This window comes from Myxocyprinus asiaticus, chromosome 32, assembly GCF_019703515.2.
Source record: "Myxocyprinus asiaticus isolate MX2 ecotype Aquarium Trade chromosome 32, UBuf_Myxa_2, whole genome shotgun sequence".
Classification (NCBI taxonomy): Eukaryota; Metazoa; Chordata; class Actinopteri; order Cypriniformes; family Catostomidae; genus Myxocyprinus; species Myxocyprinus asiaticus.
Window position 1 is genome coordinate 11,888,358 of NC_059375.1, and position 14,531 is coordinate 11,902,888.

The 14,531-nt window shown below is 39.3% G+C and overlaps 1 protein-coding gene across 1 annotated transcript in view; it reads right to left on the reverse strand.

The window, feature by feature from the left end:
• LOC127423120 (1-phosphatidylinositol 4,5-bisphosphate phosphodiesterase epsilon-1-like) overlaps positions 1-13,338 on the reverse strand; it is a 171,673-nt gene extending 158,335 nt beyond the window's left edge. Inside the window, exons 1-2 of the mRNA XM_051667192.1 lie at positions 13,144-13,338; positions 709-872 (exon numbers count right to left, since the gene is read on the reverse strand). The gene's annotated coding sequence lies outside the window, so the exon portion shown is untranslated. The remainder of the gene's footprint in view (positions 1-708; positions 873-13,143) is intronic.
• Between the last annotated feature and the right edge of the window lie 1,193 nt (positions 13,339-14,531).

Below are 14,531 nucleotides of genomic sequence, written 5' to 3' on the forward strand. Positions count from 1 at the left end.
TATTGTTAGTAAGCATGTTTAATACAACCTTTTAATTTGGGGCACAAGCTGAATAATCGGTTAAGTGCTAATGATTAATCGTTGCAATAATTGCCGAATAATCATTCTAATAATCGTTCAATTATTCGATTATCAAAATAATTGTTAGTTGCAGACCTAATTATAATCAATGAAGCTGTCTACACAGGAAGTTTCCGACAGTAAACGAATGCCCTGTTCTATTGCTGACGCGCCACAGAGCTACTCTAGCCACTTTGTCATACCATCCGTCTGAAATAAAATGATTTTACTTACTAAATATATATTTTAATCTTTTTGCCATGAATTTTGTGTTACATATTTAAATGACTTCTGACTGCTACATTAAAGCCAGCTCATGATGTTCCTGATCTCTTATCTACTTATTTGAATAATATTTTGTGTTTTTGCAGCTTTAGCAACAATAACATTACAATAACAATTATGTAATAAGTAAATATTTATACCAATGGATTTCTGTGGAAAATAAAGGTTATTGGGGGTCACGTGACGCCATGCAAGAAGCAGACGTGTGAACGACGAGCTCTGAGCACTTTGCTAAATTTTTTATTATTCTTATGTTATAATCTGGTGAAACTCGATACACCCAGTTACACATTTGCTCTTTGAGGTAAAACATGGCAAAGAAGTCAAAATCATCGGGCTCTGGAGACATTAAAAGACACTTACGTGTTCAGGATGAAAGCCCCGACAGGCCTACAGACCAGGGACTCAATTTGGATGGCGCGGCTGGAGAGGGGATCCAGCGTCAGTTGTCCAACATATCGGTGATTATGACGAAGGTTCTTGCTGACTTGGAGGATCTCACTGTAATACGTCGATCGATTACGGTGCTGGAAATAAAATTCTCTGAGTTAGTTACAAGAGTGTCGGATGCTGAGAAACGAATCGATTATTTGGAGTCATCAGAGAGGGAATTATCCACTAATCCACCTGCAACCAAAGTTGATTTGGAACGTGTTCTTGAAAAGCTTGAAGATCTTGAAAATAGAAGCCGCAGGAATAACGTCAGAATTCCTGAGCATGAGGAGAGCAGAGATATGGTGAAATTCCTAGACGAGTCCTTCCCGAGTCTGCTCGACATAACTTGCCACAAGCTGGAAGTCGAGCAGGCTCACAGAGTCCCAGCTCACAGATCTGCTGAGGGAAATAGGCCCCGATCGATTCTGGCCAAATTTCTGAGATCTCATGTTGCACCAGGCGAGGAGCAAAGGAAAGCTTTTTTGGAAGAACCATCATATTTTCTTGTTCCCGGACTTTGCGAGTTCGACAAGAGAGAAACGCGATCGGTTCAAGGAATGTAAGAAACTCTTACATCGGCGAAAGATCACATTTGCTCTGATGTTTCCGGCCAAACTGAGAATAGAAACGAAGGACGGTCTTTACATGTCCCAATCAGGCAATGTCTTTTACTGAATCGATGGATGAGTAAACCATTTGGTGTTTCTCATGTGAGTGGGTTGACTCGCTGTACTTACTCTTGAGGAAGCTGGGTGACATTTTGGTTTCTTTTTGCGTTGGCTCCGTCTAGCGGCTGGAGTTTGATTTGTGAATTCGGGGGGGGTTCGGAGTTTGTTTGTTTCACTAATGAGGAATGTGGTCTGTATAATTTTGTTTTTGACACACAGTTTATTTATTTTTATTATATCAATATGTCAGTTGTTAATATGAGTGTACTATCTCTCTCCACATGGAATGTGAATGGGTTGGGGCACACCGTAAAAAGAAGGGAGGTTATTTCTTTTCTTAAACGTAAGAAATATGATATAGTGTTTCTAGAAACGCATCTTTTCCTGCAGGAAGCTGAAAAATTTGGGAAGATATGGGGTGGGCATGTTTTCTTTAGTGTTGGCACAAGTAAGAGCAAGGGAGTCATTAAATTGGTAAATAAACATTTACAATTCAAATTTCTCAAACAAATTAAAGATAAATTAGGAAGAGTCATTATTGTTTTAGCTGAAATTCAAGGGCAAAGGTTGATTCTGGCTAATATTTAATGCGCCTAACGCTGATGATCAGGGTTTTATTTATAGCTCTTGAAGTGATGTTGCAAACCGCTGGCACCCCTCATGATATAATATTGGGAGGAGACTTTAATCTTTTGATGGACTCGGTCCTTGATCACAGTGAAGATAAAGTGTGTAAGCCCCCTAGAGCAACATTGACGCTTCACAGGATGTGTAAAAATCTTGGTCTTACAGATAGTTGGAGACTTTTGAACTTATCTGGTAGAGACTATAAATTTTTTTTCATCAGTCCATAAAATTTATTCTAGAATAGATTTTTTTTTATATCGAAGTCCCTCATTTCATCTGTTGTTGATTGCTCAATTGGAAACATCTTAGTCTCAGATCATACCCTGGTGAGTTGAGGTGTTGCCACATACAGAGAAAAAGAAATCATATAGTTGGCGCCTTAATGTGTCCCTTTTGCAAAATCCTGATTTCCAACAAATGCTAAAGGCTGAAATCTCCACTGTGGGCGTGGCTTGGGAGGCACTTAAGGCAGTTCTTAGGGGTCGGATCATACAGTATGCCTCATTCATCAAAAAATCCAAAGCACGAGAACTCGTGGAGTTGGAAGGAAATATTAAAAATGCCGAAGCAGAGCTGAAGCGCCGTTTGTCATCCGATGGCCTCAGAGAATTGACTCGATTGAAATACAGCTATAATACTATTTTGTCGCGGAAAGTGGAGTTTTGGTTATTCAGGGCAAGACAGTCATACTTTGAGTCAGGGGACAAAGCAGGAACACTTTTGGCTAGATATATAAAAGCAGAGAGAGTCTTTTTCTACTATTCCCTCAGTGAAATCTGCTGGTAGTGAAATATTCACCTCGGCCATTGATATTAATAATGCTTTTAAAGAAGGGGGCCTGGGTAGCTCAGTGGTAAAATACGCTGGCTACCACCCCTGGAGTTCGCTAGTTCGCTAGTTCGAATCCCAGGGTGTGCTGAGTGACTCCAGCCAGGTCTCGTAAGCAACCAAATAGCCCGGTTGCTAGGGAGGGTAGAGTCACATGGGGTAACCTCCTCATGGTCGCTATAATGTGGTTTGTTCTCGGTGGGGCGCGTGGTGAATTGAGCGTGGTTGCATGAAGCCTCCACACGTGCTATGTCTCCGTGGCAACGCGACTGAGGCAAATCACTATGCGACCACGAGGACTTAGAGCGCATTGGGAATTGGGCATTCCAAATTGGGAGAAAAAGGGGAAAAATCCCAAAAAATAAATAAATAAATAATGCTTTTAAAGAATTCTATCTTGATCTTTATAGTTCCACATCTTGTCTACTGATGAAGATATTAGAAACTTTGTGGAACCATTAGATCTCCCTAAACTGACGACTGAGCAAAAAAATTCTCTTGATTCTGAGATAAACTTGGAGGAGCTTGGCGAGGTTATTAAGGCTTTGCCTACGGGCAAATCTCTGGGCCTGACGGCTTTGCTGCTGAGTTTTTCAAATCTTATGCTACAGAAATGGCTCCACTTGTGTTAGAAGTTTATACGGAATCATTAAAGAATGGAAAGCTTCCGCCAACCATGACACAAGCCCGGATCAGTCTGATTCTTAAAAAGGGCAAAGATCCAAGCGAGTGTAAAAGTTACCGTCCAATTTCCCTGATCCAGTTAGATGTAAAAATTTTGTCAAAAATTCTGGCTAATCGATTAAGTTATGACATCTCTTATACATATAGATCAGGTGGGGTTTATTTGAGGCCGTAGCTCTTCTGATAACATTAGGCGTCTCATCAATATCATGTGGTCAGTAGCGAATGATCAATCTCCGGTCGCTGCCATCTCACTTGACGCCAAAAAGACAATTGATATGGTAGAATGGGATTATCTTTTTAAGGTTTTGGAAATATACGGGTTCGGGAGTACATTTATTGGATGGATTAAGTTACTTTATAGACACCCAGTAGCGGCGGTACAAACAAATGGATTAATTTCCGATTATTTTACTCTGGATGGGGCACCCGGCAGGGTTGCCCTCTTTCCCCATTATTGTTCTGTCTTGCCCTGGAACCATTAGCAGTCGCGATAAGGAGGATATTTTTTTTAGGGGTGGTGGCGGGAGGTATGGCGCATAAGCTTCTGCTTTACACAGATGATATTTTATTATTTGTCTCTGACCCCAGTAGATCTATGCTTTGCCTCCACAGAATTATTAACTCCTTTTTCCAAGTTTTCAGGATATAGAATCAACTGGTCTAAATCCGAAGCTATGGCTCTGACAGCGTACTGTCCAGTAACGGCTTTCCAGCCGGGTGCTTTCCAGTGGCCCAAACAGGACATTAAGTATTTGGGTATTTTATTTCCAGCAAATTTGTGTGATTTAGTTAAAATTCATTTTGACCCCTTAATAAAATGGTTTTTGAGCGATGTGGGCAGGTGGGCTTCATTACATTTATCGATGATTGGGAAGGTTAATGTTATTAAAATGAATTGTATTCCAAAATTCAACTACCTGCTACAGTCTCTCCCTGTAGATGTCCCCCTCTCTTATTTCAAGCAATTTGATAGCATAGCAAAGTCCTTCATTTGGAATGGTAAGCGTCCCAGGTTAAATTTCAATAAGTTACATAGGCCGACTGACAAAGGTGGGTTAGGCCTACCCAAGATTTTGTTTTATTATTATGCATTCAATCTTAAACATTTGGCTCATTGGTCGCTTCCACCTGAGAGAGCCCCTCCCTGGTTCTGTATTGAAAAGGAGTTCTTGCCCCATCTCGCCACTGCAAAGCCTTTCGATTAAACTAGCCGGAGAGGTTAAGTCGCACCCCGTTATTTTGCATTTGCACTCGATATGGACAAAAGTGTCCAGAGTGTTTAATTCTGATATTTATTTAAACGTAGCCTCGAGCATATGGCTGAACCCTAAACTATGTATTGATAAGTCCCCTTTCTGTTGGTCGGATAGGAATGTGAGGGGGGTTAATACACTTGGTGACCTATATGAGAGTGGAGTATTGAGACCTTTTGAAAATTTGGTTCAATATTTTGGCATTCCCAGATCTCAGTTTTCTAAGTATTTACAGCTGCGCCACCTACTCTGCACTGTTTTTGGGAGTGGCACGCTTTTTTATTTTTTTATATTTATGACCACTGGGGTGAGTGTTTGTGTCGGGTGGGGGTGTTCGGGGGGAAGGGTTTAATTGTATACAATTTGATTCTGCATTTTCTGTGATGTTTATGTAATTAGTTGAATGGAATCAATAAAAATTGTTAATATCGAAAATAAAGGTTATTTTCCCTGTTTAACCCTTGCTGAAGTCTACTCGAGCTCACAGCTGATTGGTCCGTGGTTTCTGCATGTCATTTGGAATGTTCACTCCGACAGGTCCAGTTTAGACAGCCTTAAGCCTATGTGGAATGTTGCATCAACGGACAGGTGTAGACAGGGTGTTAGGCAGTCAGACTTAATCACCAGTCAGTCACCTCACTGAGACTAACATACTGCCTAAAGCCCAGTTCACACCGCCAGCAACTCACAGTGACAAAGCGACAGGATGTCATTCGTTTTCAATGAAAGCAGAGCATCTTCCTGCAACACGAGCGACAGAGACCATTGGCGACAAGATGTGGGCGTGGCAAGCAACACAACAAATTTGAGAAAAGTGTAACTTGACAAGCGACATTCAGGAGCGACTACCAACAGGAGAGAAGGCAGTGGAGCTCACGTCATTCATCTCCTGTGAAATACCGGTGTCAAGTGCAGAAGTTATAATGTTGTGAGGGATTTCACTGTTCAGTATTATTTGTCTAACCAGCAGAGAAGCCAGCAGGGGTTGCTCACCCTCTGTGGGTCCTGATGCCCCAGTATAGTAACAGGGACACTATACAGTAAAAAAGCACTGTTTTTAGGATGAGACGTTAAACCAAGGTCCTGACTCTCTGTGGCCATTAAAAATCTCAGGGCACTTCTCGTAAAAGAGTAGGGGTGTAACACCGGTGTCCTGGCCAAATTTGCCCATTGGCCTCTATCCATCATGGCTACCTAATAATCCCCTATATGGCTATGGCTGCCATTGCATCATCCAGGTGTGCTCTGAGTGTCTAGAAAAGTGCTATATAAATGTAACAAATTATTATTATATTTAACATATGCATGGATATAATAAAATGATGCGTGGAAAATAGTGCCAGATACTGTCGGCATTCTGATCGAGTTTGATTCATATTTTGATAGATCATTCGTCTTGTTTATGATATGGTGCAACGCGCACTGCTGCTGGTTATATAAAACACTCCTTTGCAGGATGTTCAGTCCTTTTGCATTCCATTAAAAAAATAAACTCATCAAGTTTGAAACAACAAATGAGGCAGAGTAAATGATGACAGAACACTTTTTAGGGTGAACTATCCCTTTAAGTTACCTGAAAACATTTCCTCAATGAATCAAGAAATCTGACTATCCAAGAGGAAACAAACATACTGGAACTCAACACACTGGTTTACTTGGCCTTGGCAATGCTAGGAGGAGTTTCGCAATCTTTATCAGAGCCATGCTGTACTGGTCTTGCGAGGTGTTATCTAGGGAAGTTGTTAATACAGCACCTCAGAGCAACTGAAATTTCATTTATTCATTAAAAAAAAAAGTATTTAGAGGACAGGATGCACATTTTGGCAACATGAAATTAAAATTCAAACTTCCACGAAAAAAATCTCTCCCTCTCAGGAAATCGCACAGCTGTCCAAAATCTCACAACAGTCTGTAGCCTCCATCCCTTGTAAAAATGTAGGGTCTCTGGATTGTAAAGCCTAGTTTGGAGGGGGCAGCCTAAAAATATTAAGAGGGGGGGCCTTAGTTGCATTGAGTCTTCAAACATGGTTCAGTTCCCACATCCACACAGTCGACAATATATCACTGCCTTAACAGCATGGGGGATTTTTTCATAAATCAGCACTTGAGTGGCTGTAATCAGACATGGACTAGGTGAATGGGAAGGGTCACAAAAAGAGGCCAAAGTAACACCATTACTATTGCGTAGACAAAATGTTTATTTCTAATCAAAATACCAGGCTGAAAAATATTTAAAAATCCTAACTAGAAGCACAAAATCATCCCTTGCTAGTCCACCATGACTGTTTTTATCATTCAAGAGGAGTATTACTGTCAGGGAAGTAGGAATAATCTTAAATGGGGGGGCAGGGGGGTTTGAGGTGTAAACGCTAATCCATCCTGTATGCGTCCCGGCAGTAGTAAAGTGGATCTTCTATAGGGTGTCAATATCAAAACAGATGACAAGCAGGAACACCAAGCTCCTTTTATACAGATAATCCACTAAAATAATGGATAATTCTACATGATATGTTGCATTTGTTCTTAGATTAAATTTCAGCAGCATCTGGGAGAAACAGTGCGCCATTTTTTTCAAGCTTTCTTTGTCTTTTCTGACTTTGTTGTGCTTTAATACCATGCAGTAATACACTGACATGGTGACTGATGTATGTCATCATGAAACAGAGACCCTCCCCTCCAAATCTGAATGCAAGTGGTCACAGAGGATGCATTTTAAACGACCAAGTGCAAACAGCCATGTGTCTTAACTGACCACATGTGATCGGATCACCCGAAACGCATCTTAATACCAGGTGGAAACATTTATATTTGACAACGTTTATGTTTACTTCTATGTGATTTTTGGAGCTTCAAAGTTTTGGTCACCATTCACTTGCATTTTAAGAACCAACAGAGCTGAGATATTCTTCTAAAAATCTTTGTGTTCTGCAGAAGAAAGAAAGTCATACAAATCTGGGATGGCATGAGGGTGAGTAAATGAGAGAATTTTCATGTTTGGGTGAACTATCCCTTTAAACAAATTACTCCCTTCACCCTTAACATTGATATTTTATTCAGGCAGCTTTTTTTTTCTTCACATTAAAGTTAAACAAAGCAAAAATTAAACTAAAAACAAAAAAAGTTTCCCTTTTATTTACCAAGTGAAGCTACTGAACAAGTTTTGCCAAGCTACACACACACACAACACATTCTGAAACTTTACTACATCACATCAACTAATGATTTCCTGCAGTAGTATGAGATCACAGAACTGATAAGTCAGACACACCTTTGTCCATATGGTGAATTTTTATGTGTTCATGTAATTACACAACTTTCTTACATTTAAAATTATTAGCGGCTATCAATCAATACTTAATCGCAATTAAGCTCAGAATTTATTTAACGAATATTCTGGCCGAGTTCAATACAAGTTAAGCTGAATCGACAGCAAGTGTGGGCCACTTTTTTGCATATATTTTATGTTTTGTGGCAACAAGAAACAGTGAGTATTTTAATGTTTATGGATTGGCCCCCATTCACTTCCATTGTAAGTGTCTCATTGTAACCCAGATTTTTGCATTTATTAAGGAAAAGGCAAGTCAAAATTCATTTTTGTGGTAATCAACATTATGCCACAAATGCTGTCGATTGAACTCAACTGGATTTGAAACCAGAATATTCCTTTAACGCAATCTGTTTCAATCTCTGTGGCTCCGATCAGCTCAGAAAGTTCAGACCAGTTTTTAGAAAAACACAGAGCAGAATGAAAAAGTTACAATGAACTGAATAATGTCTTTGCCATTTGAAAATTGCACAAACCTAGAAGTTGTAAGGCTTTATTTGTATGCATTACATTATGAGAGATTGCATTCAACTGGTCAAGGTCGTTTCCTGCAATCTCTAGTGGCTCAAACTCCCCTTACAGTCACGTGCAAATGTCCAAAGTTCTGATGATACCAGCCTGCCTGCAGTGGGCGTTACAGACAATATTGTGTAAAAAAAAAAAAAAAAAAAAAAAAAAAAAGCACTCGTCAAAGACAGTTCATTTATCTAAACTGTGAACTGGAGCTGCTAAGAGGTGCTGTGCCTCCAGATTGGTGGGTGGGGATGAGTGTCTGTTGAGGCATGAGGCCATTGTAATGTTTGGAAATTACGGGAATTCCCACCTCCCCAAAATCCACCTCCACACCCCCTACTCCCCTTCTTTTCTGAAGCCAGCATAGACTAATTATCTGTACTCTCTTTAGTCTGTTCCCGTGCAACTGGCGGCACCTAAAGCAAAGCTTCATCCAGTTCTGGAACAGTTCATCTTGATAAAACAAAGTCTAAATATGATGTGTAAACAATGCCATCAATGACAACATAAATGCAAGTGCAATTGATATTGACAATCTAGGCACCGCTGATCACTGATCGTAAATTCAAGGCACTTGGACAGAACTAGGTCAACTGTTGTTAATCTGTGACTGGATGCTGGTTTCCTTGGAGGCCACAATGTAAAGATGCCACAGTAAAAGATGATCATGATATAGCTTTCTTCCCTGGAACACAAGAGGATGCACTTTCAAGGATGTTGACACTGCTCTTTTTTTCCATACAATGAAAGTGAATGGGGACCATGGCTGTCAGTCCCTAACATTATGCCTAATATGTCTATTTGTTTTTCATGAAAGGAAGTCATATAAGTTTGGAACAACATAAGAGTGAATAAATGGTTTTAGGGTGGACTATCCTCTATAAGTATAATTTATTTAGTTCAAGAGAAGAATCTGTAAAAATCAAAGAAATTTCTTTGAAAGAGGAAATCGACGTCAAGTCTGCATTTCAATCATAAATCTACAATCTGACAGTCTCTAACTCTTTGTACTAACTCTGGTGTGTCTTGTTTTTTGGCACATATAACTGAGGTGTGTCAATCCAGGTTCAATTTCACAACACAACAAGGTGTATTCAGACAAGTAGCAATTACCGTACATTCAGATTACTCACGCTGACAGAAACAAGGCCTGGCCAAAAAAACAAAAAAAAGTCACCGTTTGGATTTAAATAAGCAGATACTTAAGAGCATATTATTGGATCATTATTGCAGTGATTAATATGTTTCATCTGGCACCAAACCTTTTAACTAGGGATGCACCGATGCGATACTGGTTTCAGAATCCGGTCCGATCCAGCGTTCATGTACTCGTACTCATAAAAATGCTCCGACACCAAAAACCGATACCATCTGGCGTACGGATGTCATTACGTAATCATTCAGCGCACAGATTAAAATCACGTCATGTCCTAGTGAGATTATTTAACAGCAAAAGTTGCGATTTAATGAGATAAATAGATAGTCGCACATGCAGTGATTTAAATGTGAGTGCTTGTGAATGTTTAGAGCCGGTGTTGTGCTGACATAGAGACACAAACTGCTCATACCTTTAGAAATCCTTGACTCATACATGGAAAACACTATTATGAGCATTACATGCTCTGTTTGTAGCAGATGACAGCAGGCAGAGAACTAATTCACTTTTTAGCACGTCATATACAGACTACATAATTATTTATATAGTAGCCTTTTGCGATTTAATAATTACTGTGATTCACGTAGCGATCTACTTTTCCAGATTGGGAATTTGCCGTCATTAAGTCAGAGCTCCTTGGTTTAACAACACAGAAAACTTCAAAATAAAAGCTAAATTTAAATAAAGTGTGACAGAAATAGATCACTACTATATAGTTATGTAATGTTCACTGTTATACTACTACTACTAATAATAATAATAATAAATCAATAGTAATCATATTTAAGCAATATCTCACATCTGTGATTATGCAGCACTTACAAAATGTAAGTGACAAAAAATAACTCCAATGTTGTTATTTAGGATTGTGCTGTATAAAATCACTTCATCTGAAAAAAACATTTTCAAATATGTTGAAAATGAATTGTTATACTTTCATTTGATTAAAGTTGTAATTTATTTAAACAACATTTTTATGATAAAACTGAAATAAACTGCTGATACGGAGTTCAGAAAAAAAAAAAAACAGGTATCGGACTCGGTATCGGCAAGTACTAAAAAAAAAAAGCATCGGTACTCATACTCAAAAAAATGGTATCGGAACATCCTTTTTTTTTTTTTTTTTTTTTTTAACCCTAACTGATGCAGTGTGTAGGTTCTCATTTCTTAAACAACCATGTCGGAAGATGTATCCCGCGGTCGTATAAAAGATGTTACTGTGTTTCAGAAGAGGCAAATTATTGGCCTGCATCAAGCAAAGAAAACAACTTGCTGAAGGAGATTGCTGAAATCACTGGAACTGTTAAGAACTGTCCAAGGCATTATTAAAACCTAGAAGGATAGTGGTGAACTGTCAGCTTCGCAGAAGAAATGTGGTCGGAAAAACATTTTGAATGATAGTGATCACTAAACGCTTGAAGTCACATCGTAAAAAAATCGACAGTAGAACTCACGGCTATGTTTAATAGTGAAAGTACGAGCATTTCCACACGCACAATGTGATGAGAATTTACAGGATTGGGACTAAACAGCTTTGTGGCCACAAGAAAGCCACTTGTTAGTGAGGCTAATTGAAAAAAAAATTACTTCAGTTTACTAGGGAGCATAAAGATTGGACTGTGGAGCAATGGAAAAGGATGAGTCCAGATTTACCCTATTCCAAAGCGATGGGCACGTCAGGGTAAGAAGGGAAGCGCATGAAGCGTTGCACCCGTCATGCATAGCGCCCACTGTACAAGCCTCTAGAGGCAGTGTTATGATCTGAGTTTGCTTCAATTGGTCAGGTCAAGACTCAGCATCGTTATGCAGCAACAAACTGAAGTCACCTGACTACTTGAATGTACTGAATGACAAGGTTATCTCATAAATTGATTTTTTTTCTTCCCTGGCGGCACGGGCATATTCCAGGACGACAATGCCAAGATTCATCGGGCTCAAACTGTGAAAGAGTGGTTCAGGGAGCATGAGGAATTATTTTCACACTTGAATTGGCCACCACAGAGTCCAGACCTTAACCCCATTGAAAGTCTTTGGGATGTGCTGGAGAAGACTTTACGGAGTGGTTCAACTCTCCCGTCGTCAATACAAGATCTCGGTCAAAAATTAATGCAACTCTGGATGGAAATAAATTTTGTGACGTTGCATAAGGTTGTCCAAACAATGCCACGAGGAATGCACGCCGTAATCAAAGCTAAAGGCGGTCCAACAAAATATAGAGTATGCAACCTTTTTTTTGGGCCAGGCAGTGTATAATGTTGTGTTTTATGCAGATCGCTGTCCCAACATTCAAATTCTGTGAACTGATGTCAAACTTACATAGATAATCAAAGGTCTAAGATTATAGGCTCGCTTTAAGCAAAGCAAAAGAGCCAATCTGATCCCACACCAGTAACTGCCGTCCTATTCGCCTCCAAGTGTTTCTCCATCAAGTTCTCATAAAAATGCTGAGGCACGTGATCTTAAGCTGACAAGTTTTCCATCTATTCAGATTTTCCAGGCTGGTAAATTAAAGTGGATTGAAACAGAGTGAAGAGTTTGAACAGTGAGCATAGAGAGCCCACTACCCGAACCCCAGGATTACTCGTACATGATCAGGTTACAGAGTACAGATGATGTTCAGCTCAGTCACTGCATGGAGGCTTACAAGAGCAACATAAGATTTCCATTAGCTGCAGATTTCACCAACTAGACTTGGGGGAGCCTGTAGAAGAAAGGGGGATCTATGAAGCAGAAAAATGGCATGTCTGTGCTTTCGGGTAAACGTACCTTTACTAAAAACTCTCTTTATAGTATTAGTGTTCAGTTTTAAAACTGATCATCCTTATGATGTCACAGACAGGGTTAAATACATCATTACATGCCTTTTGTAATAACATCTGCCATGTCCTAGTTCAATCTTTAACACCTGCCTATTGATCTTAGTCACACATCTCACAAAAGAAAAAAGAAAAAGACAACTGTATAATGATATGGTGTTTTGGACATAATATCGTGTTAATACCATGTATTTCGATAAGTACCAAGTCAGTACTTTGGCATTCTTTGAAGTACCTACTTGATATGTAAATAGTATCATGATATAAACATACTCCAGATAAACAACTGAATACAATGAATGCACGCCAGTCGGTGCAACTGTCTTTTTCATTCATTCAGTTCAGAGTATTGTTTTATGACCATACAAATTACAAAGTGACATAGAAACACAACCACAAAACAGAATATTTACTAAATGCGTATCACATAGTCGATGTAAAAAATGTGGCAAAAAATAAACACGTGCCAACGACTGGAGAAACAACTTACCGCTACACTCAATCATTCTCGAAAACCGTCCGCACTCGAAAACATCGAGAAGCTCCATCGTGGTTTCGTAAAATGACTGTTGCATTTGCAGAAACTCGTGTCAACAGTACTGAAACACTAATGTTGCCCTGACTGAAGTTGGTGGACGCGGGAAAGCCCGCGCGTGTGCTACGGAGGAGCAGCGCTCGTGAGGACAAAAGCTGATCTGCAGTGAGGTGTCACAGCATCGGAATGTCTGTGGATCTCAGTTAAACCCACTTTCAGCGCTCACTGCAACGCTTAATGCACTCTCACTGTTTATTACTGTCATAACCACACGTTTAAAAAAAATATCATGTTAGATATGATACTATGGAAATCATACCTGCCAAGGCTGCCAACATCGGAAGATTGTTTTTTTTTTTCAGTGGAGGCCCCTCTAGGGTAATATATGTGTAAAGGGAGCAGACAGTAATACCTCACTGTAGATGAATAATACCAAGAAATGTATTCAGATGATCCTTTACATTTTTAGCAATAAATGTTTATTTTTTTATTTTATTTTTATTATTAATAAAAACAGTATATCCTTTATTATATGCTGAGAACTTTCCTGACCCTTGACTTATTAATTATTTTAATTTCTTCGATTATTTATCTTCTTTTTCTTATTTATGTAGCCTATACATCTGTGTTGGTTTACGTGTATTTTTACGGGTTTTTTTATTTTATTTTATTATTATTTACTTTATTTTAATTTATTTTATCCTTCACTTTTACTTCTTGCCTTTATGACTCAGTGATTATATTCATACATTGTTGGATCTGCGTAATTTTGTACATCTTATTGAACATTAATATTGAACTGTCTGTTTTTCAATAAAAAAATAAAAAAAATCCACAGTTTCAGCACAAAGTGTGGACTTTTCAGACAACCCCTTACCCACCCTATGAAAAAAACTCAATTTAGGCCTATATCAATGTTATATTAAAGATCTGGAACAATTTCGCAGCGATGCCATATCACCAGCTTACAGAACAAATCGCGTCCCATATTGATTCGATACGGAATGCATCATTTCATATTTAAATACGGAATGATCCTGTATTTTATGGGATGGGTGGCAACCCTACCTGGAGGTCAGTGGCAGATTTAGGCATGGGCGACATGGGCAGTTGCCTAGGGCAGCATCTTGCGGGGGGGTGGCACGAGGCACCCACACAGACCAGATTCAGTATGATGGTTTTGTTTTGAAATTATATCACGATTTTTTTCACATGTACAATAGAAATACTATAGTGTTTTGTTTTGTTAAGTGGAGTGGAGTGGAGTGGAGTGGAGTGGAGTGGACATTCTATGAAATACCTTAGAGCATCGGCGTCGCCAGGTCATTTTTCCGGGGCTTCAG